Source organism: Dipodomys ordii, unplaced genomic scaffold, assembly GCF_000151885.1.
Source record: "Dipodomys ordii isolate 6190 unplaced genomic scaffold, Dord_2.0 Scaffold12, whole genome shotgun sequence".
NCBI classification, from domain to species: domain Eukaryota; kingdom Metazoa; phylum Chordata; class Mammalia; order Rodentia; family Heteromyidae; genus Dipodomys; species Dipodomys ordii.
Window position 1 is genome coordinate 4452046 of NW_012267228.1, and position 23197 is coordinate 4475242.

Consider the following 23197-nt stretch of genomic DNA (forward strand, 5'->3'; position numbering starts at 1 on the left):
TCTGATTCAACCCAGGAGTGGTCGGGACCTGTACCAAGTTTCCAGCTTAAATCTAAGATGTTGGCTTCCTAGCTGTTTCCTGTCCCCTCAGCCCACAGAGTAAGACTAGCCCATTGTGCCACCAGACAGACTTAGAGCGGATAGCTTTATATATTATTCCTGACTTAATCCAGAGGCAGAATATGTTTCTAGGATTGTGTTTCACAGTGTATAATTTAAAACTCGAATTTTATTTTGCTGCTAATTTTATGTCTTGAGCATTTTGTTGTACCTTAAATAGTTTCAACAGTATGATTTGCCATGGTAGTGGAGCTTTTTATGCACAAGTGCATGAATAGGAACTAGTTTATTTACCCAAGCTTTTAACTTTTCCCTATCTTAAATAATGCTGTGATGGGTATTCTAGTATAGAAATACCTGTAGGTAGATCAACACAATGTCTGAGTCAAAGGGCAAGGATCTTTCAACAGCTCTTACTAGTTTTCCCAAACTGCTCTGCGCCAACAATGGATGTCTGTAACTCAATCAGCAGTCATTATTATGTTTATTTCATCAAATCCATGCTCATACTTGATATATTAACTTAAAATATTTCTTTGTGATTTGCTGTGAAAAATATGCTCTATATTTTTCTACTTCTGGTTCCAGTAAGGTCTCACCTTTTTCATGTGTTCTATGCGTACCTTACATTGTGTATCTCCAAGGCTTCTCATGTTCTGGCTCCTGCGGTGGGTGACCTACAGGAAGGCGGAAGGCCCCGGGGTCCCCTGCCTGCCTTGCTTACATTCAGTCAGTAGGAGCTGACTGGGGAGGGAGGAGCCTGAGACCAGGGTGTCTGTTTCCTGACCCTCTTCTGCCTCTGTGGTGGAGGGAACCTGCACTCCGCTTTTTGGCACCTGCATCTCCATCAGTGCAAGTTTATCTTCTAGACAATGTGGGACGGGCAGCACCTACGCTGTTTGCAGCTGTTAGTATCACAGGCCAGGGAAGCGGGGAAATCTGCATCTTTGGTTTGATAGGTTTAGGACGGTAATGGGCATAAAGTGCAGGCTTGCATTAGGGTTTTCCCAATAAGCATTGGGAAATGTGCATTGGTTCATGCCTTGGACCCAGCCAGCCCTAGCCTATGAGACCCAGCCCAACAACATGCATTAGACCAATTAGGCAGGCAGACGGAGGGGGACTGCACAGAGTTCTGTTTACTGGGGAAATTACTGATGGAAGCATAGTCCTGGGTTGCAGCACCACTAATTAGACCCCTGCCACTGGGGCAGAAGGCGGAGTGTACATGGCTTAGGACAAAAGTGGCTTCATCCTAGTTGGTATGGCTCTGGTTTATCTTAAGCTAATCTCTCTCTCTCACTCTCTCTCTTTCTCCCTGTCTCTCTCTCTTCTCTGTCTCTGACTCTCTGTCTCTGCCTCTCTCTCTGTCTCTATCTCTCTGTCTCTGACTCTCTTTCTCTGCCAGTCCTGGGGCTTGAACTAAGGGCCTGGGCATTGTCCTTGAGCTTCTTTTGCTAAAGGCTAGTGTTCTACTACTTGAACCACAGCTCCACTTCCAGCTTTTTCTGTTTATGTGGTAGTGAGGAATAGAACCCAGGGCTTCATGCATGCTAGGCAAGCTCTCTACCACTAAGCCATGCTCCCAGACCAAATTAAGCTAATATCAAAGTCAGGTACATCTCTGGAGCCAGTGTCCACTTGTATCCACACACCACTTGAATAGTTGTGTCTGTTGGTAGCTTGCTGGGAAATTCTGCAGGAGTCATGGACTAGAGTTCCTGTGAGACAGACATGGTGGTCAGGACTCAAGATGGCTGCATGCATGTTGAGCTCGGTCCATACCGACCCAAGTCTTCAGGATGGTCTGATAGGCAGAAGAAACCCAGGGGACAGTTATAGCACAGTGCCAAAGGCCATCGATTGGCAAAATTCCTTTGCTCTTGGAGTAGAGTCTGTAATAAAGTCCTCAGCTAGCTGAATGAGTTTACATCACCGAGAGCTGGGAGGTGTCGCTATGCTTTTGGCTGAGCCATGGCAACGCCTGCCTTCTCCTCTTTTTTACTCCATGCAGCTGGCCACGGCTGGACGTGGCTGGTTCCATCGGGGGACTGCTGCCAGTCCTGCCTCGTGTCCTGGCCTTGCTGAAGCCCTGCCTTGAGGAAGCAGTGGATAAAATCCACAGACAACAAAGTCTGGAGTTAATTCAAGTGAGAAGAGAAGCAATCTTGCTCTCCTCACTGAGCAAGAGGGGCTCCAAGAGAAGGTGTGGCTGGGTCTGGGAGCTTTTATTACTGAACTTGATGATGATCAGGTCCATGGAAAGTGAGGTTGCTCATATGTCTATCTGTGGCGTTTTGATTGGCAGTGTTCTTTGATCTGTTGGTATTTGAAATGCATCTGCTGTCTGGGATTCCACCTGTGGTTCCTATGCAGGTCCATCCTGCCCTACCTCTCTTTCCTGCCTCTCTGGGGACAAAGGGACAGTTAGAATGTTTGGGACATCGAGCCCCTTGCCCTGACTATCCACCTGTGCCTGTCTGGCTATTCTGCCTGCAAATACTAACTACATTGTAATCCCCTTCCTCCACAAACATCTCTCCAGAAACATCTAGAATAGCATTTGACAAAATACCTACCTTTCACTGCCTAGCCATAGTGATAGTTTAAAATTCTTTGTCACCATGCTCAGAAAGTATTGTTGACAAGCCACAGCCCATGACGACAGGCAGAGACTGAGCCAACGTCACTTTACCCATGGAGAGACTGAGGCCCAGGGTGACAGTGATGCATTGCCACTTGGAGGGTAAAGTCAGTGCCAGGATCTTCTTTTCCTGACTCCATTTCTCTTCTCTCCCTTCCTTCCTTCCTTCCTTCCTTCCTTCCTTCCTTCCTTCCTTCCTTCCTTCCTTTTTTTGTCGGTCACGGGGCTTGAACTCTTGGCCTGGGCGCTGCCCCTCAGCTCTTCAGCTCAAGGCAAACACTCTACCACTTGAGCTACAGTGCCACTTCCAGTTTTCTGGTGGTTTATTGGAGATAAAAGTCTCACGGACTTTTCCTGCCCGGGCTGGCTTTGAACTGCGATCCTTAGATCTCAGCCTCCTGAGTAGCTAGAATTACAGGCATGAGCCACCAGTGCCCGGCTCCTGACTCCATTTCTCTCTTTCCCTCTCGGCTCCATGTAGCCCATCCTCCCCCATGCATTTTTTGTAGGTCAGAGTTGTTTCCCTTTGCTCTCAGGGCTGAGGTTGCTTGCAGGACCCCCACCCCTGGACTTATCTTTCTTTTCCACCTCTCTGGCTTCTTTCTCCTGTCTCAGCTGGCACGATGCCCACTCAGACTCAGAGCTACCTTGTTTATTGGACTTTGTGCTAGAATTTTAGTGGAATAATGCCTTCTTGTTCTCTTAGAAACAACTTGATTGTGTTTGTAGTGATTTCTTTGTATGTGGTATGTGTGTGTGTGTGTGTGTGTGTGTGTGTGTGTTCCTTGTGAGGGGGGTGGTGAGAAATAAGCATCATATAAAAAAACAATGGTTTTTCTGTATAACTAAATCAGACAGTTTATCCCCCAGGCTATTGACACAGGAGAATCTGAAGGAGGGGAAAAATACTTTCAGTCAGGGTAATTCACAGTGAATAAGACAGCAACATATTCTAGTGGATAACAGAAATTAATTCAATATTTCATGTAAGGGCAGAAAAGTTCATATCAAATGTGATCCCTAGGTTCCCAACTGAAGCCATAACAATTTCCTCTTTCCTTACTAGAGAGAACACTCAGTACCGAGGTTAGTGTTATTGCTTTGTCTTTGTTTATTTATTTTATAAAGACATACTTGGTAATGATTGTATTATTACTTTTCTAAAAACCCTCAGGTCAGGATTCTTGGGTATCCTCAAGATACTGGACGTTTTCCAATTTTTTATTTCTATTTTTTGTTTGTTACTTGAAATGCACAGTTGTTTCATCGATTGAAGCAGATGACTTCAGGTGACATTCTAGAGTTGTGCTTGCTGTTCCTGAGAAATATTCTTTCTGCTCTCAGTTAGACCTAGCCAGGGACAGCCATGGCCACAAGCCTGGAGATCCAAAAGGGGCCAACACATTGGGACCACAGATGGTTGACCTTGAAATGGTGGCTGGGAAGGTCATGAGAGGTGAGGACACCTCTTGACTGATTTTTGCCTCCTGTCCTGCATAGCTTGGGTTCTTTCCTTACCTTTGTTGGGCTCTCTGAACATCCCTAGTTATTTCCTTACCCGTGGTCTTCTGTTCGCTGTTCCTTCAGTCTGTGGTGCTGAATTCACAAACTTTGAAAGCATGTGTGGTTGGTTCTAGTATATACTTAGGTCATAGGTTGAGTTGACATCTCACAGAGACTTCTTAATTCTTTGTCATGCTAATGTTCATATTACTTTTCCTTCATAGTATTATTCAATTTGGGCAATGTCCACATTATCTGGTAGTTTGTTTTCTGGCCCCATTTCTACCATCCCTAGTGAGTAGAACTCTGGCCAACGGGAGGCTGTCGCCAGCATATCAAATCCATAAAAGCCAATACATGAATGAGTTAACTGGAAGGTGCTGAATTAGTAGCATAGAATGAGTACTGTGATAATGGATGAGCTTTTTTGTCTCAATAGCTTAAATAGAACCCAGGTTTATTTTCCATGAACATAGGTCCAGTCGGTGAGAGTGGTGTTGGCAGTGCCAGGGATGAGCACACACCCTCCGCAGAGCCATCTGGGGACTCAGGCTGATGAAGGATCCTTTGGATGGGGCTTTGGCAGGCAGTGGCACTGCTGGGGAAGATGGGAAGAGAGCATGGTGGGGAGTGGCAGGAAGCCATACATCCTGCATCCGGAAATAACACACATCACGTCTCCGCCATTGTTTCCTTTTTGTCATCTCTGTGGTTAGAGTGGGTGAGTCTGACTTCACCTAAATGTTAAGGAGGGTGGAAAGGTAGGCGGCTGGTGTAAGTGACTGTGCACCTGTCACAGCGCGTCACCTTGAGACTGTACTCAGTGCCTGTGGCACACGGCCAGGCCATACCACTGCCTGGGAGCTTTAATGAAGACCAAACTTGACTTCTTGTAACTTGAATATTTGCATAATCATTTGAATAATTTCAATAATATTGAGTTATATAACTTGAATCATTTCAAATATTTGTGAATATTTGAGCCATTGACCCCTTTTCTGTTTGGGGCAGCCTGTCAACCCCAAAATGAAACCAATACTTAGAGCCAACAGAGGAATCCATGTTTGTTAAAGGCACCCCAGCTCCATCGCAGTCCCCAGAAAAAAGCGGGATGCTGGCAGGGCCCGAGCTGCCGTCTCTTCCCCATCAGAGGTGGAATGAGACATGACAATCAGAGTTAAATGCATCAGCTCCGAGGCTGGGCATCAGCTCAGAGGCTGGGGTCTTCTATTGTGCTCTGCTTCTTGGAGCACCATGAAAGTGGCTTCATAGCACCATCTTCCACCTGCCTGCTGCCTCCCAGGGGTGCAGAGGGAGTTCTTCCATCACTGGTTGACCTCACGTTCTGTTCCCTTGTGCTGCCCCAGAAGTGGATGCGCTTGCCCCAAGTCACCCACCTGTTACAAACTCTGGTGGTTCTGGAAAGGGGGGAATCCTGGAATTGCCAGCATCTTGGAGTGAGAGGTTGATTCTTCAGGGCCGCGGACTTCTGTCCTCTCACACGGGGCAGCTCATGAGGGGTATGGTCACAGTGGCTGTCACAAACGCACTGATGGTGCACAGCTTAGTTTTCTATCATCTTTTTACAAATTACAAAAACCTTTCAAATACTTCGAGCAGGTATTATCCCATGATGTGGCCTGGTGGTCTTGCATGCTGGGTAGCTTGGTTTTTTTCCTTGATGGTCCTGGGGTTTAAACTCTTCCTTTGTACTTGTTGGAAAGGCCTTAGGAGTGATGGCCCTAGCTCTTTTAATTTAGCTACATTTGTGATAGGGTCTCACATTTTCGCCCAAACCGACCTGGACTGTGATCCTCCTCTTTACACTTCCTGGATAGCTGTCGTGACAGATTCCGGCTACTGGTTGACGAGGGGTCTTGCAAACTTTTCATCAGGATGGCCTTGAACCATAGCACTCTTGATCTCCACCTTCTGGCTGGCTGGGATTATAGGTGTTTTTTATATCCCCAAAGAGGCATTTCATTTCCCAGTGGGAACATCTTCCTTCTTTCCAAAACCATTTATTTAGCAAGCATTGTGTGTTAAGTATTGTGCAGGCCTTTGTGAAATTTCCACAAAGGGTAGAAACGTGGTTTATGCCTTGTCTGGTTTTCACAGCTTTTTCCTGAATGTGACAGGCTTTGACCCACTACCAAAGGTATGTGTTAGGAACACAACAAGTGGTTACTCGATGAAACTTAAAAGTGCAGATGAAGCTGACTCAGATAAAGAAGAGTTCGCCTTGGTTCTCAGGGGGTTTGCAGTCTGTCTAGTAGCCATCCAGAGAGGAAAGCAGCTGAACCGTACACAACCAATGCCATGACTGCAGACACAGCAGGTGGCAGAAGGCCGCGCAAGCCCCAAGGAAAGACCAGGGAACTGATTTTAGCTCATGAAGTAGAACCAGAACATAAGCAAGAGAACAAAGGCCTGATCTGAAGCGAATCTCTATGAAACCATCCTCCTTGGCCTCAGAGCATCTCACCCATACCTGCTGAGAGGGCTGTGAATGCTGCTCACACGGTGGTCATTAAGTTAGTTATTCTGATCATTACAAGCCTCAGATATAATTACCAGTCAGTATAAATAGAGAGGCCCACTCTCCCAGGACTTACGGAAATGCAATTAAGGCAGGGTTGCTAAATCTGCATATGCATTTGGATAGATCTATGTCTCTATCTCTCCCTCTCTCTTTTTCTCTCTCTCTGTTTTAAAACTCTACATCTTGAGGCTAGGAGGCAAAGTGTCTGAAGTATCTGCACATAGAGGAGTTGCCCCTCTTTTAGTGGACAGCACTCATCAGGAGATGATAATTACAAAGTAGGAACACAGTCAAAGCCAGTGTATTCAAATAGATGGGTGGGCATTAAGTAGTTTAGAACAGTGTCATCATTCACCAATGATCAGCTCTTCCTACTTGGCCGATGGACAAAAGCATTGCATAGACAGTGGCAAAGCCCAGGTCATCACATGCCTTCACCTACATGCACCCTTTGCTGCACTGAGAACTCTGAACTCTTGGGCTGCAGCGTCACTAATACTGTATTGTATATCTTACTGTTTTCTTAAGTTCTGATCAGATTTTTTTTATTGATTTAAATAGCTCTGGGAAGCTGCTACTTCCTTTGTGGACTCTCTCACTCCTCATTCTCTTCTTCTTTTGTAATTCACAGCTCTGGTATGCAGTCAAGAGTATAGGTGAAAGGTCTTGTGTTGCCTACCTGGAACAATTGAGGTATCAGAACTTTGGGACCTCAAGCATCTGAGATTCTGTGGTGGCTTTTTCTGAAGGTCCCGGGTTGGGACAATGTTTCTGTAGAAAGGAGGTGACATTACTGCATCATGCGTGGGTTGGGTGGTCACACCAAGTGAACAATTCACATTACTTAAAACTTAATCCTTCATGTTGTATATCCCTTTTGTCTATTTCATTCTTCTTTCTTTTTCATGTATAAAGTATCTTCCTATTAGAGAAGGATTCTAAGCAGTATTTTGGCATTGCTTTATATAAACTATGTGTGGAAGGAGCTTTACAAAAGATTCTAACATTGTCTGAAGGTCAAATGTGTCCTAAGGATCGAATCTGAAGTATTTAGAACACAGTTGTTACATTTTTTTAATCTGTTGAAGAATAGACAGTAGATATTAAAATATCTTGTCACAGCTCAGTTATTGTAGTAGAATTACATAATCAAATGAACATTGCTAATCTCAATGAAGCCTTTTCCTATCTCCACCAAAACCCATGGGACATGAGGTAAGTTAGGAAGGGTCAAGGGAGGTCACCTACTACAGCCTGGGCTCTCACACACGGTAGCCCTGTTCCCTATGATGGAGGGGTGCCTGTCAACATCTCTTCCATCCAACCAGAATCATACTGTCTTATGTCCACTTACAGGGTTTTGTGTAAGATTTGATCTGAGCAAAGGAATTCAAAACTTGTTTAAAAATATTTGAAAACCCCCATTTCTCATCCAACATTATAGGTGAAAATTTGAGGGTGATAGGAGTTGATTTTTCTCTTAAATAGTGCATTTTATTACTGTCAGAGCTGGTGTTTCTGTGCCCTCCGTGGCTCTCAGACACTTGCTCTAATACTATGTGAGCTCTACGCTATCAAAATCCAAAATTCCTGTCGGACAAAAGACTGCTTTTTACTTTTACCCTCCCTTTCTTCCCTCCCTCCCTCCCTCCCTCTCTTTCTCTATCTATCTATCTGTCTGTCTGTCTATCTTCCTGAACATTTTTTTTTAACAGAAATCACAATTGAAAGAGGTTTTACAACATTTTGCTGTAATTGGGGAAAGCCTGAGCAATTCCAGGTAATATCTTATAAACACACACACACACACACACACACACGCAGAGTGAGGGATAGAACTCAGGACCTGGTATGTACTAGGTAAGTACTACTGCTAAGTCCCAGCCCCAGCTCTTTGGAACGCTTGCTCTGTGACTGTGCTATGGAAATGTCTGTGTGATCACATCATACCTTGCATCACAGTATAAAAACAAAAGCCTACCATGAAATGTTCAGGAAGCCAGTATTTATTTTATTGTTTATTGTTTTATAATGATCTACCCAGCCATTATGTTTCCCTAAAGTCTCTGTGTGCCTCAAATCTGAAATTGGATGAATTTTAAGTTTTGGTTCTTTTGACTTTGATAGTAGATGTTTTCCAGTTGCCCCTGGGGAACACCTACAAAGTGGAGGGCGGAGGTTTGTCTCATGGTACCTGCTCTCATCTGCTCCACCAAGGACCTGGTGTCCCAGGTTGGTGGAAGTCTAATTAGGCAAAGGTGCTCAGTTACCAAGCCCCTCCCGGACCCCTTCAGATGGCTACCCGGGAGCCCATTATGGAGACTGTATTCGACCTTCTCTGGAAGGCAGAGGCCCAGAGTAATGTTCCACCTGCGTTGCTCCCCCTGAAGCTAGGGTATGGGGACTCCAGCAAGGGCCATTTCAGAAGGGAGGCAGTGTGCTCTGTTCAGAAGGGAAGCAGTGTGCTCTGTTCAGAAGGGAGGCAGTGTGCTCTGTTCAGAAGGGAGGCAGTGTGCTCTGCTCAGTCACCTTGAGTCCTCCCAAACATTGGCATCCTTTCTGTAGGTTTCTTTATATATATTTAAATTATCTGTAAATAGTTGCACAAGGGAGTTTCAATTCAGCATAACACTATATGAGTGCACAGCATTGTGATCAATGTCACCCCTTCAATCAGGAGAGAAGACAGATAACAGAATTGAGAATTTAATTCCAGACAATTATAACTCTCCCTCCCATAAAAAGCCACTGAGAAGTTGCATGCAGATTTAGAATGGTTCCACTGCTTTGTTGTGGGAACAGAATGTAGTGTTTTTTTAAATTTTTTTTATACTAATACCGAGGCTTGAATTCAGGGTCTGATTACTCTGCTTTAACTTTTTTGCTGAAGTCTGGCACTCTGCCGCTAGAGCCACAGCTCCACTTCTAGCTGTTTGTTGGTTGACTTGAAGTTAAGAGTCCCATGGACTTTCCTACCTGGGCTGGCTTTGAACTGCCATCCTTAGACCCCAGCTTCCTGAGTTATTAAGGCTAGGAGTAGAGGCACATATCTGTAATCCCAGCATTTGATGGATGGAGGGAGGAGGATTTGTAAGTTTAAGACCAGCCTCGGCTACATTGTGAGTTCTAGGCTATCCTGGGATATATAGCAAGACCCTGTTTCAAACAAAAACAAGGACAGGAAGACGATGTTATAAAAAGCCTGTTTCCCAGGCCTTGCTGTTTGACTGTTCTTCCTCCTGGTAGCATAAGGCCCCACCCTGATGCCACTGATAAGATACGTCTAAGGGTCTCTTACCAGGATCCTGGCTCCATGGCCCTGAGCCACCACAGATATCAGCTAAGCAAACCTTGTTACAAAATACCCAGCCTCAGGTATTTGGTTACAGCCACAGAAAACTGACTCATACCATTGGAAAGAGAATAGAAGGACGTATTTCCTGGAATTTAATGTGAAATTAATGCTTTGGCAGAATTAGGACTGAGCCTGGAGGATCGGTCTGATGGTATGAAAAACCCAAAGTAGCTGAGGAGTGACACAGTGACAGTGACACCAAGGAGACCGTCACCTCAGAGGCAGCAGGGATTCTGGGAATTCTATAGACAATGGTGGTTGTTGTGATTCCTGGAAAAGATACATCCACTTTACATTTAGACTCCAGTCCTCTCCTAATTAAGACCCTTCGCAACTGAGATTTCTTCCTAAATAGGTTATCATTTAAGTCATGTAAACGCCGGAGGGATTTATCCAGGAGGATAATTGTGATTTCGATGTTCTCAGGAAATTACTGTTTCTAGGGGCCAAATGGAAGTTTACAAAAAAAAAGTCAAGATAATCTGGTTAGTTATTACTGTGCAGAAGATCTTCCGCATTTTGCTCAATTTTATAGCACAATAATACGATTTTGTTGTCTTAAGAACTTAATAATTTACAAAACCACTCTCCCCATAGAGTTGAAATGAATGTTTTTAGTCTTATTAGTTTTTGCCATTATAACTGTTAAGAAGTTCTTCCCAGCTCCCTCTGCCCCTTTATACCGAACCTGATGAACATTTCTCTATGGAGGAAAAGACCTTAATGGTTGCAATCTATCAAGATGTTCATTTGAGATTATTACTAAGAAGCCTTGTTGATTAATCAACAAAGAAGGGAAAATAGGAGAAATCAAGGTAGATGAAGCATATGGAACTCAGGGCCAAGTGTCACGGTTAGATCTGTGCTTACTGAGCAAAGTCAGTATTGAGGGCTGATTACTTGCTTTAGGCCTGGAAGCCCTGGAGGACAAGGGGACAGTTGGCTCCAGGGATTTCCTGAGGTCTTTTGCATTTTGTTGGCTTTTATTTTAATGGAGAGAATGGACAGTAGAGAAAGAAATAGAGGGATGATGGCAGTGGGTAGATGGTTATTAAACATACATGAACATACATTAAACACACATGCAAACACATGAAAGATTTGTTTCTTTGAATTCTTTTACAGAGAGGGAAATTTTGTTAGGATGTCTCAGGAAAAACAGAACAAAACAGTATGAAATGTTTGTTCTGTACCAGTACTGAGGCTTAAACTCAGGGGCTCCTGTTCTCCCTTGGCTTGTTTGCTCAAGGTGGGATGCTCTACCACTTGAGCCTTGTCTGCCTCCAAAGACATAGTCTTGCAGCTATGTCTGCCCCAAATTGCCTTTGAACAGTGATCCTCAGAGTAGCTAGGATTACAGGCCTGAGCACCTGGCATGTGAAATTTTTTTAATAAGTTTTTTGTTGTGAAAATGCTATACTGAGGGGTTATAGTTACATGAGCAAGATAATGAGTACATTTCTTATCAAGCATTGTTACCTCCTCCTTTGTTTTTCCCCTACCACCTAAATTGTAAAGTTCGTTATTCAACATGGTGTCTTGTACATCTCATTCTTACAATGGGTCAACCTGTATCCCTATTTAAACATTTTGCTTTTTCCTTTCCCCTCCCCAAATTAGACTGACATCAAATACAGTGTTTTTAACAAAAGATTCCCCTAATGCAATTAATAAATATGTGATTAGAGGGCTGGACTATAGCTCACTAGTAGAATGCTCACCTACCATGCACCAGACCTGGGTTTGATGCTCAGCCTAGCAAAACAAAATCAAATTTAAACACACACACACACACACACACACACACACACACACACACATGCATATATATATGTGTATATATATGTGTATATATATACATATATATGTATATATATATATATGGTTATTAGAATTAAAGTCATTCAGGCAGTGCCTCAAATCACCTCTGGTACCTCCAGGGTGGTTCAGTCTCCTGAGAGAACTGTTCTTACCAGCTGCTATCATACAACTCAAAAAATATATATGATGTTAATCTCTATTCTGTTGTCATCTAATTTTGAACAAAGGCATTAAGTCCAAAGTTAGACTCATCAATCATCACACAGGAAATGCTGCTGACATCCATAATGAACTCCACAGTTGATTAGCTCCCTTGATTAAATAGAGATGCAGCTGGTGGGAAAATAATAGCAGAGCCTGCCACTCCAGCCGAGAGGGTTCCCAGAGTGGTGTCTCCATGGACTTTAGAAGAAGAAAATGGAAATTAGGAGACAAGACCAGGTCTGTGGAATAAGAACTCAGTGAGCACTCAAAGATTAAATCCTCACTCAGTTTTCCTTTCACACATACGCCTAAGGGTGGGGGACTGGAGTGAGTTTGGGGGGCTGGGGTGTTGGTAAGGGCGAGCCTCAGCTGTCACTGGGAAAGTAAAACTCCACATTTTAAATAAAAATACCAGCAGTGTGTGCTGTGCACAATGCCTGAGTGCTGACATTAGCTGAATGCCACCCCCTTGGATAGTGGTATAGAAACGATGTTGAAATATTCTGAGTTTTTCTTTTTAAACTAAACAATTTTCGGAGCCATTGGAAAAAATAGGGGAAGGCAATCAGATGACATTTTGATTGTAGCCCTCTTTGGAAAGGCATTGTGGAATTCTTTGCTTAACAAAGTTAAAGAAAAGAAAAGCAAATAACCAATCTGCCACCTTGATCTGTGTTGGGTAATGAAAAGGAAATGGCAAAACTTTTTGTGGCTGCTTTTAGCTACAGAGTTTTAAAGCAGCTGTTTGTAGAACTGGTCCTGTGGGTGGGTGGCAGCTTAAGAATCCTGCTTGGAGTTAGGCAGTTACCATGTGAGCTTTACCTGTAAGGCACTGAACCAAGTCTGCTGGCTTGGTCACTGTCTCGTGTGGGTTCTGTGATAGATGTTTCACTGTGAGAGCATCTCCCTCTTTAGCTTCCCCATGGTTCGGGAGGATCTTCCTTTTTTTTTTTTTTTTAATCAGTCATGCGGCTTGAACTCTGGGCCTGGGCGCTGTCCCTGAGCTCTTCAGCCCAAGGCGAGCACTCTACCACTTGAGCTACAGTGCCACTTCTGGTTTTCTATCTAGTGGTTTATTGGAGATAAGAGTTTCACAGACTTTCCTGCCCAAGCTGGCTTTGAACCATGATCCTCGGATCTCAGCCTCCTGAGTAGCTAGGATGACAGGCATAGCCACCAGTGCCCAGCTTGGGGTGTCTTTCTTATGCCATGCTTCCATCAGTGGTACCTGACTGGGGTTTTTGAGAGTAGCTTAATCATAGATGGATTGAACATTTAATCAATGAATGGATGTGCAGAGGGTAGATGTTAATATGGCTTCAGTGGATGGGCAATGGATGAATGGGTGGATGTGTAGATGAGTAGATGGTGAGGTAGATGGAGGGAAACATGGATGATAGAAGAGTAGATGGGTAGGTGGATGAATGGATGGTGGAATTAATGGGTGGGTAGATGGATGGATGGGTGGGTGGATGGATGGTGGGATGAATGGGTGGTAGATGGATGGATAGATGGGTGGGAGGATGGGTGGTGGATGAATGGGTGGGTAACTGGATGGATGAATGGATTGTGGGATGGATGGATGGATGGGTGGATGGATGGATGGATGGTAGGATGAGTGGGTGGGTAGAAGGATGTATAGATAGATGGGTGGGTGGGTGGATGGTACAATGAATAGGTGGGTAGATGGGTGGATGGAAGGTAGGATGAATGGGTGGGTAGATGGATGGATAGGTGGGTGGATGGGTGGTGGGATGAATGGGTGGGTAGCTGGATGGATGAATGGATTGTGGGATGAATGGATGGGTAGATGGATTGATGGATGGGTGGGTGGATGGATGGTGGGATGCATAGGTGGGTAGATGGATGGATGAATGAATGGGTGGATGGATGAATGGAGGGTGAGATGGATAGGTGCATGGAGTTATAGATGGTGGGGTAAATGGATGAAAATATAGGTAGATAAAAGATGGGTGGTGAGTAGGTGAATGGAAAGATGGATGGATGGGTGGATAGATGGATAGATGGTGGGATGAATGGGTAACTGTATGAATGGACAGGTGGATGGATGGGTGGGTAGATGCGTGAATAATGGGTTCGATGGATGGGGAATGGATGGTAGATAAATAAATGGAAATATGGATGAATGAAGGAGTGGATGGGTAGATGGGTGGATGGCAGGTGGGATTGATGGATGGTGGATGAATAGATGGTATGGGCAGATGGTTAGGTGGTGGTGGACAGAGGGATGGGTGAGTGAGAGAAATGAAAATTACTGATTTTTACAATATCTCATCTTTGTACAGATGACAGGAAGGATAAAGTAAGAGCATTGTTTAAAATATGAGATCTTTTCTTTATTCCTCGTTATTTTCCTTTGAACCTACCTGGTATTTTCCACCCAATTTCAACTATAATATTTGCCATAGCTTTATAGGAAGACTGATCAGGAGAGAACTGGAGAGGCAGTTTTGTTTTAAACTTATGAGTCTTTCATCACATCTTGAAATGTCGCATAAAAATTTTATGGGACAGTTTTGATAAATAGTGACAATATAATAGCCAAAAGCCTTTTCCTCCCCTCCTCATCCTCCTCCTTTCTTTGTGTTTCTAACTATCCTTAATACTTATGCTAGAGGGTTTAAAAAAATTAAGGTCTTTCATTTTTTTCTATTGAAAAAAAGATACAGGAAAAAAACCGAGAGGGTAGTTAACATTTACCCCTGGAGCTACTGAAATAAAAATGATCTACCTTCCAAGCCACCTTCGCAAGTGTTCTCTGAAATTAAATGGACTGTCTTGAAAACAGGATGCTAAACTTTATGCCAGTTTCCTATTCATGCGTAGATGTACTATCAGCTGGGCCTCCTGTTATTGCTTTGGTAAGTGTTTTTGTTGCTCTGGGAAAAAACCCCCACACGTTTAAAACATATCATCCTCTAATGCTGTGCCTGGAGGAAAAAATAGTAGCTGGTTTGACTATACATAGGTGCTAACTCTGTCTTATATGTATTAAAGGTATAATTCTATGTATGTCTACACAATAAGAGAGATGTGATAATAAAACATGTAAGAATGTTTACATATTTTAGAAGCAAGGGACCATAGAATTATTGGAAGGCAAAGCAGTCAGATAATGAATATGAGGGCTTTTGAAGTTTATTCCTTATCACTACCATAACTGTAATGAGCTCTGTGACCTAGTTAGCTCAGCATCAGCGTGGTATTAGATGTGTGTCACAACAGTGCTAGGCTGTGCTTCAGTAACAAATAAATCCTGACATTTGAGTGATATAATACATCAAAGGCAGATTTTCTTACTTAGGAAGCCTCTTCCATTGTGTTTATTTTAGCATGCAACATTTGTGATTTCTAGTCACTAGGGAGGGATGCCAGAGTTGGAGTATGCACCAACTCTTGTTTGCACCAGCACTGAAGGAGGTGTGTGCTGCGTTCATTCACAGCTCCTCACCAAGATCATAACCAAAACAGCCTGGGAACGCGAAGGAGTGCATGCCATATTTGGTAGAGAGTGGTTTTTGCCACCAGGAATATTCAAGGAGGTAAAATCAGAGCCATGATTCTGGTCTCAACTAGGATATTGTGTAGGATTTGTGGATGTACCTGTGCTAACAGTTGTATTTTCTAACTTGCATCCAGTGCCATGTTGAGACCCTCTCCTCATCATGGATGTTCTGTCCATCCCACCTACAGAGGGGCGTGTGTGTGTGTGTGTGTGTGTGTGTGTGTGTGTGTGTGTGTGTATCTGGTATATGGGGAGCATGTTATTAGTGAACACTATCTTTTCTTCAATGCATGTATTTTCTTTTGCTGCATTTTCCCTTTTTATCTACCTTCTAATCTCCAGATATGCTCTATCCATGCATTGACCATCAGTGCATTAATGCATCAATCCATCACTGCACCAATCACAGTTCATGCAACCATGCCAAGGACAAAGCCCTGGAAAGTCACAGCAGAATCTCTTAGTATGGGGTAGCTTTTTCTGATGACCCTTGTCCTTGAGCACATGAATTGCTTTGTCCATAAAGATAAGGTTAACATTCCCAAGTGTTCTCTTTGCCTGTGGCCTCAAGCCAGTACTGGCTCACGGAGGCACCACAAACACATTTTGGGTATGCGAACAGAGGCTTCTCTGTCTGGTCCTGTGGGGCCAGTTTGGTTTGGAGCCAAGTATGAAGCTGTTCACACCTCTTCACAGTTTTGTTCCAGGAAGTTCTTTCTACACTGAGACCTCTGGGATCAGGAGAGAGTGGACTGAATGGTCACCTCTGGCTGTTGATTTGAATAGGACCAAAGCTGTGGTCCTATTCAAACAATATCCTATTTGATGATGATGATGATTTGAAATTATCTATAGTCCTAGATAAGAGTCACTATCTTGGGGAAAAAGGTTCCTCACTACCTCAGCTGTTGTGACCTGCTGTGGCTTCTTTCTCCTCCCCAATTCCTGGGGCCTGTCTGCCATCGCTACTGCATTTATGAAGTAGGTGTTCTTTGTGGCCAGACTTCCATTTACATTGTTGGGCCTTCCTGTTCTCTCCCATGGATGTGTTTGCTTTTCATTTGTGTTGAGCTCTTCCTCTTCTTCCCAGAGATTCCACCTCATGATGCTTCTAAAGCACATCACCTTGCTCACATAAGACTGCTGCTGAGGACTTTATTCACCCTCCAAATTAGAGGCTCTAAGCACCTCATCTGTACCCACAGGCCTCAGCCAAATTCCACTCCTCATTCTCTTCTACCTCACTCTGGAACGTGTCATTTATTCCCTGGAGAGACAGTGTTACACAAGTCTCTACATGGAGATTGCTAGCTACTCTTCAAGGGCTGGGTTAAATGCATGGCCTGATATCTGTACTGGAAGTCTGTCTCTCCTTCCTGTAATTCAAACTTCCTTCTGAGATGAAACCTTCCTGCCTGTTTCATTAACAATAGCTGTCCATGGAGTTGTCCTGGGAACCTGAGGATGTACTTGGCTCCAAGGTAAAGATCATGGTGCTCTTTCACAGTGTCTGTCTAGAGCCTGAGAAAGGAATGGAGACCTTGGAGCTGCTGGGATGCTTAGATATTAGCATCCCTTACACTCATTGATGAGTTTAAAAAGGCACGCCTTATGTCCTGCTGAGTTCCGTCTGTACCCAGCACAGCTTGAGTTACCTGCAGACTGTCCTGCAGTCCTTAAACACTCCAAAATGGTTTGTTAAATAAATCCCCGGATGCTTGAAGGGACTGTTTGGTTCTGTAAGACGGAAGAGCTGAGGGCCCGGCTGAGATTACATTGATTGGGCGGCTGTGGTCACATCCCAGCAGCTACTTTAAGTAACAGTTTGTTAAGGAATCCGACTGTGCCAACCTAAGTCCTTCTGCACCATTACTTTGGGTGACAAATGAGACCAGACACCCCTGGATGAATGAATGCCATTCACTGCTCCTGTCCTGCCTGTAATAGAATTAGCTTTCAAGTAACATTGAAGAATTCTTCTTTGTTGGCTTACTTTAACAGACCAAGAAAGCAAGTTGTCAGAGTCTAAATCCTTCAATGAAGTTCAAAAGCCAAAGGCTGACTGGAGACACATAAGAAATAAGGCGGGAGGCTGGCATTATTGATTTGATAGTCCCAACCATTTAGACAAAAAAATTGTGTGTAAAATTATATTTGCTCCTTCTTTTCTTCCCTCCCAGATAAATATCTTGAGAATTCCAAACATTTTCATGACATTGTTTTTCCAAATCACCTCATCTGCCTTGTACTCTTCTGAATAGCTTCCATTGTGTTGAAAGTACTAAGAATTGAAGAACATTCTAGATGCTGTCTGGTTAGCCAAGACTCAGATAGAGAATCACTTTTGTTCAGTTCTCTACTCCACATTCAAAAGCCACACTTAATCTCTGGTAGCACATTACATTGCCGCCTCATAGGATCGATGAGCACCTATAATTTCTTATCAGGAAATCCCATCTTATTTCACCTGAGGGCTGGCCAAATTGTCTTTATATTTGTCAGAAAACCTCTCCCCCATTGACCTAGTTGTAAAAAAAAATTTCTGGGTCCTACCACCAAAATGTCTATAGTGAGGTGAATGAATGGTTCCGGACGGCAAGCAGTGTTATCAAGGCTCTCTGTTTTGGCTGCCTTCTCCTCTCTCTCAGGAGCAAGAGGGCAGAAGGGTTTCCAGCCTATATCACTCTCAGTGTTAGTTCCATAGAAGAAGAAGAAAGCATCTGTAGCTTTTCTGGGGAGGCCCAAAGTAAGTCCTCAAGTTCAGTCTGATAGAACAAGCTCCATCACGTAGGCATCTCTCAGCCACTTGGTGGGTCTTTAGAGGATCCGATTGCTGATTGGCTAGTGTAGATCACATGTCTACTGTTGGGCCCAGGATGGGGGCCACATGGGTGGGGTGGTCCTGTCAAGAGAGACCAGGGCCATTCCCAAAGGATAGGAAGGATACTGGGCAGACCCCAATTAATGAATGCTCCCTGCAACCCCGTTGTACTGACCCCTCCCCAGAGGCAGATGTTATAGCCTATTAGTTTTTGAGCGCCTCCATCCTGCCTTTAAGAAATGACACAATGAATGATCAAGAAGTAGCTGTTGACTGAATCTGTGCCTGAGCAAATGTCAACCAGATGAGGGAATTTGATGAAATGGCTTTGTGTTAAAAAGATTCTCATCTCTCTCTTGATGCTTTGTAAAAACAAAAAACAAAACCAGGCCAACCCAAACATAACTTAGGTGCACGCAGAGAAAATGCAAATATTGAAACTTGATATGCCATTACAAGATCAATTTTGCTGCGTAGCTTCAGTGGGAGATCAAGTGAATGTCCTAAGTGCCAAGGGGGGAGGACATTTTCTTGTAGGGCAAATGAAATGGAACCATAGCCTGACTACAGCCTGTGGCTTGAAGGCAGAGAGACACTTGTATTTCACATATCCCAGAGCAATTCCATCAGAAGAATACTTTCTTATTCAAAATTCAAACACTCTAACTTGCCTTTGGTTAATGCAATTATTTTCTAAAAGCCACTTGGCAGCTTTAGCAACCGTATATCAGTTTCTACATGCAATCCCTATCTCTGCTAACTGCACCGCCATTGCCTCCTTACCTCCCGGTCCTTTGCTTAATGCTGTTGGCCTGCCCCCTGGTTACTGCATCTGCACACTCTGATCTGACTTCCAATCCCCCCATCCATGCCCTAGGCCAAGTCCTGGCTGCTGCTGGGGCCTGTGTGCTTACCTGGGCCAGAGAGCCACTGCTGTAGGGTCATCACTTGCCCATGTGGGTTAGCCACGGTGGGTGGAACTTTGGGAGGAAGCCTCACATTCATCCTTGGTGTGAGTGACTTGGAAATCTATGTTCTAACCTGTACTCTGATTATCCAGCACAATGAAGGCCTCATTGCCCACCTTTGACACTTACTGAATTTAATTACCCTCCTTTCTGTGGTGGCCTTCCTCTCGTCTATCCTCCTTTCCCTCCAGTCTTATCACCTCCTGCAATAGATACTTACATTGGCCCCTTCCCTTCTCAGGCACTGACCTTGGGGAATCAAAACTCTGGCAACTATTTTCAAGAAAGAGAAGGTATAGAAAAGAAAAGCGTGAAGGCAGTGAGAAGAATAAAGACGCGGACATGTACTGGCTGGGTGGAGCCTGGTGGTCGTGGGTTGATTTTGAGGTCTCAGATTGGATTTAATGGAGACTTGAGCAAAGATAATTCTAATTACCTGGACCGCACAAAGACAGACAGCAACCACAGCGGTTGGTCAGCACCTTAGTTGGAGAGAATGTCCATCTATGATGTCCTCTATGGTGTCTCAAAGCTGGGGTGTGAATTCAAGCTTTGGAAAGGTGTCTGTGACCCAGGGTCAGCAGAATTCTTCCAGAAATGGCTAGATAAAAACAAAACAAAACACCATGAACTGCACAGCCTATGCAGCCTCCATTGCAACTATGTGACTCCACCTTAATTACATGCAAGCATTTAAAGACAAGACCTAGATAAATGAGTCTGGCTGTGTGCCAATAAAACTTTATTTATTAAAAAAACACAAAACAAGTGGAGGGCCAGATTTGGTTGTGAGCTGTCACGGGCTAATGTGTGACCTAACACCACCGCTCAACTGTAAAAGTAGGTTTTGCTATCAGAGCCGTGTCCTGTGGTTTGTGTGGTTTGACAGGCTCCACCTGACTGGGGAGGGGTGGGAAGAAGAGGGAAATGAGGGCCAGGGGTGGGAGTTGAGCTGGGAGAGAATAGGAAGGCAAAAACAGGAGTGCAAGCCCAAGCACAGCACTTTCCTTGAGAGATGCATCTGGAAGAGAAAAGCACTCAATTCTGGCCAATATTGTGGGCAGCTATAAGTAGAAGGAATGAGTTTTAAGAAATGCCATAAAACTCAACTTTATAGGGATTCGGGCTTCACAAGGTATGCTGTAGCAGCCACATTGAATAAATGTATGTTTTTCATTATGTTTTTATTATACATTTAAAGCACATTAAGCCACCAACAGCTCTGAAAGAAGAAAAAAATTGAGAAACTTTGGCTTTATAAGTAATCTCATCAATTTTGGGGACAGCAGTACTTTAGGAAGGTAGAGAAAGACGCATGGTTGTCCTTCCCAGATGCATACCAACATATTCTTCTTCAGGGAGCAATAGTAATAGAAGTTTAGCTATGTTGATCTCCTATTGAGGTAATGCCCCCTCACCTTTTTCTTTTTTTGGTGTGGATGTTTATACATTTGCCTTTGAGTTGTAGGTAATTGATTGGCATTCTTTGTTAAAAAAAATTGCCTTTGTTGAGAGTTTGAGAAAAGACTGAAAATGATTCTAAGATATTGTAGCTTGAAATAACTTCTGGCTCTGCAAAGGGTATGATTTCCAGTGGTATTTGATAATATTTTAACTCTTACAACTCTTAGGCAATGGAACTGAGGGGGATGGTCAGAGAATCCGGGGCACAGTGGAGCTTCCATGTGGGGGTTAGAAGGTGGGGCACTTGGGGTGACATACTGTCTGTGCTCTTCCCCGAATCTGTTTCCTGTCACTGCAGGAGGGGGGAGGGTCTGGCTTCACATCGTGCACTGTCTGTTGGCTGAACCATGGTCGTTGGGGCCACCTTGGCTCAGAGATGGCGGCTTACTTTGTCTTGTGGCATCCAGGGGTGGAATGTGGAGCTCTATGGATTGTATGTCATCATATTTAGAATGGGAAAGATTGTAAAAAGGATCACCATTTTATAAGCAACCAAGAAAGGTAGGATGCTGCCCACTGAATCTTGCTGGGTTCAGGAGGGTAGCTCATGCCTGCCTTCTGAGCTACTGGAAAGGCTAAGATCAGGATTGCAGTTCCAGGCCAGCTTGGGCAGAAAAATCTGCAAGACTCCCATCTCAACAGAAGAATGTACTGCACATGTGTCATGCCAACAAAGATGGAAAAAGAATAGGATTGTGATTCAGGAACATGCTCCGGCATTATCAGTGCCTACAAGGGCTGGAGTGTGGCTCAGCAGTGGAGTACCTGCCTGGCAGGCACCAGTCTGAGTTATTGCCAGACAGATGCTCCTTACCATTCACTGCAGGCTGTTTGAATGCCTTTGAAGTTCTTCAAAAGCTAGGAGGAGATTTAATTCATCTAAGAATCTCAAGCCATCAGATACCGAGGCCATTTGAAATGGCCTTTTCAAAGAGAACCCTGATAACTTCAGTCCTCCTCCCTCTAGCCTCTGCTGTGGGTAAGGCCTGCTAATGGGGGGGGCAGCCCCTCTCCATACCGTGGGGGGCAGGGCCACATATTTGCAGAGGAGGGAGAGGAAGAGGGCAGGATGGGATTGCATAGCTCCGTCTCCTGTTTCCCTTGCTGGCTGTTTGTTAGTACAATTTCACATCTTGTTTTAATGCTGCACATACACTCCAGTTCTGTTGATGGACCCAATTTTTGAGTTTTTATTGTTAGGCACAGGCCATGTAAAAGGATCCTCACTTTCCTTTCCGAAATTTTGGAAATGTGGCTTTCTACGAGACTTGGGACCACACAGTATATTTCTTCTTTTATCTTCCCAAGAGAACAAAATTTGAAAGCCATCATTTTTTTTAAAATAAGTTTTTTATTGTGAAAATACCATACAGAGGGGTTACAATTACATGAGCAAGGTAATGAGTACATTTCTTATCAAGCATTTTGCCTCCTCCTTTGTTTTTCCCCTCCCATCCCTGCCCTCCCATCCCTACATTCCCTCTCTCCCCCTGGGCCCCCCCTGCCTCCCCCCCTTCCAGAGTTGTAAAGTTCATTTTTCGACATAGCGTCTTGTACATCTCATTGTTGCAGTGGGTCCACCTGTATCCCTGTTTAAACAATTTGTCTTTTCCCTTCCCTTCCCCAAATAATACCAACATCAAATACAGTGAAAACAGGGGCTATACTGCGGGGGAGGGACATACAAAGCAACAAAAAAAAATCACCTTATAAATATGTTAGAAACAATAGCAAGCAAGAAAAAAAAACACTTGTGTCCTTGTCTTGGGGTTCATTTTGCCTAACATCATCTTATCTGACCTTTTCTGCTTGTCTCAGACATATACTAGTTATTAAGGGAAACCATGGGATCTATGTTTCTTTGGGTCTGGCTTACTTCACTTAATATAATTTTTTCCAAGTCTTTCCATTTCCTAACAAATGGGGCAATGTCATTCTTTTTGATGGAGGTATAGAATTCCATTGTGTATATATACCACATTTTCTTGATCCATTCATCTACTGAGGGGCATCTGGGTTGGTTTCATATCTTAGCTATGGTAAATAATGCTGCAATAAACATAGCTGTGCTGGTAGCTTTAGTATGGTCTTGTATGTGATCATTTGGGTAAATGCACAAAAGTAGGATTGCTGTGTCATAGGGGAGTCTTGAGGAACCTCCACACAACTTTCCAAAGTGGTTGAACAATTTTACACTCCCACCAACAATGCAGTAGGGTTCCCTTCTGTCCACATCCTCTCCAGCATCTGTTGTTATTAGAGTTCTTGATTATAGCCATTCTAACTGGG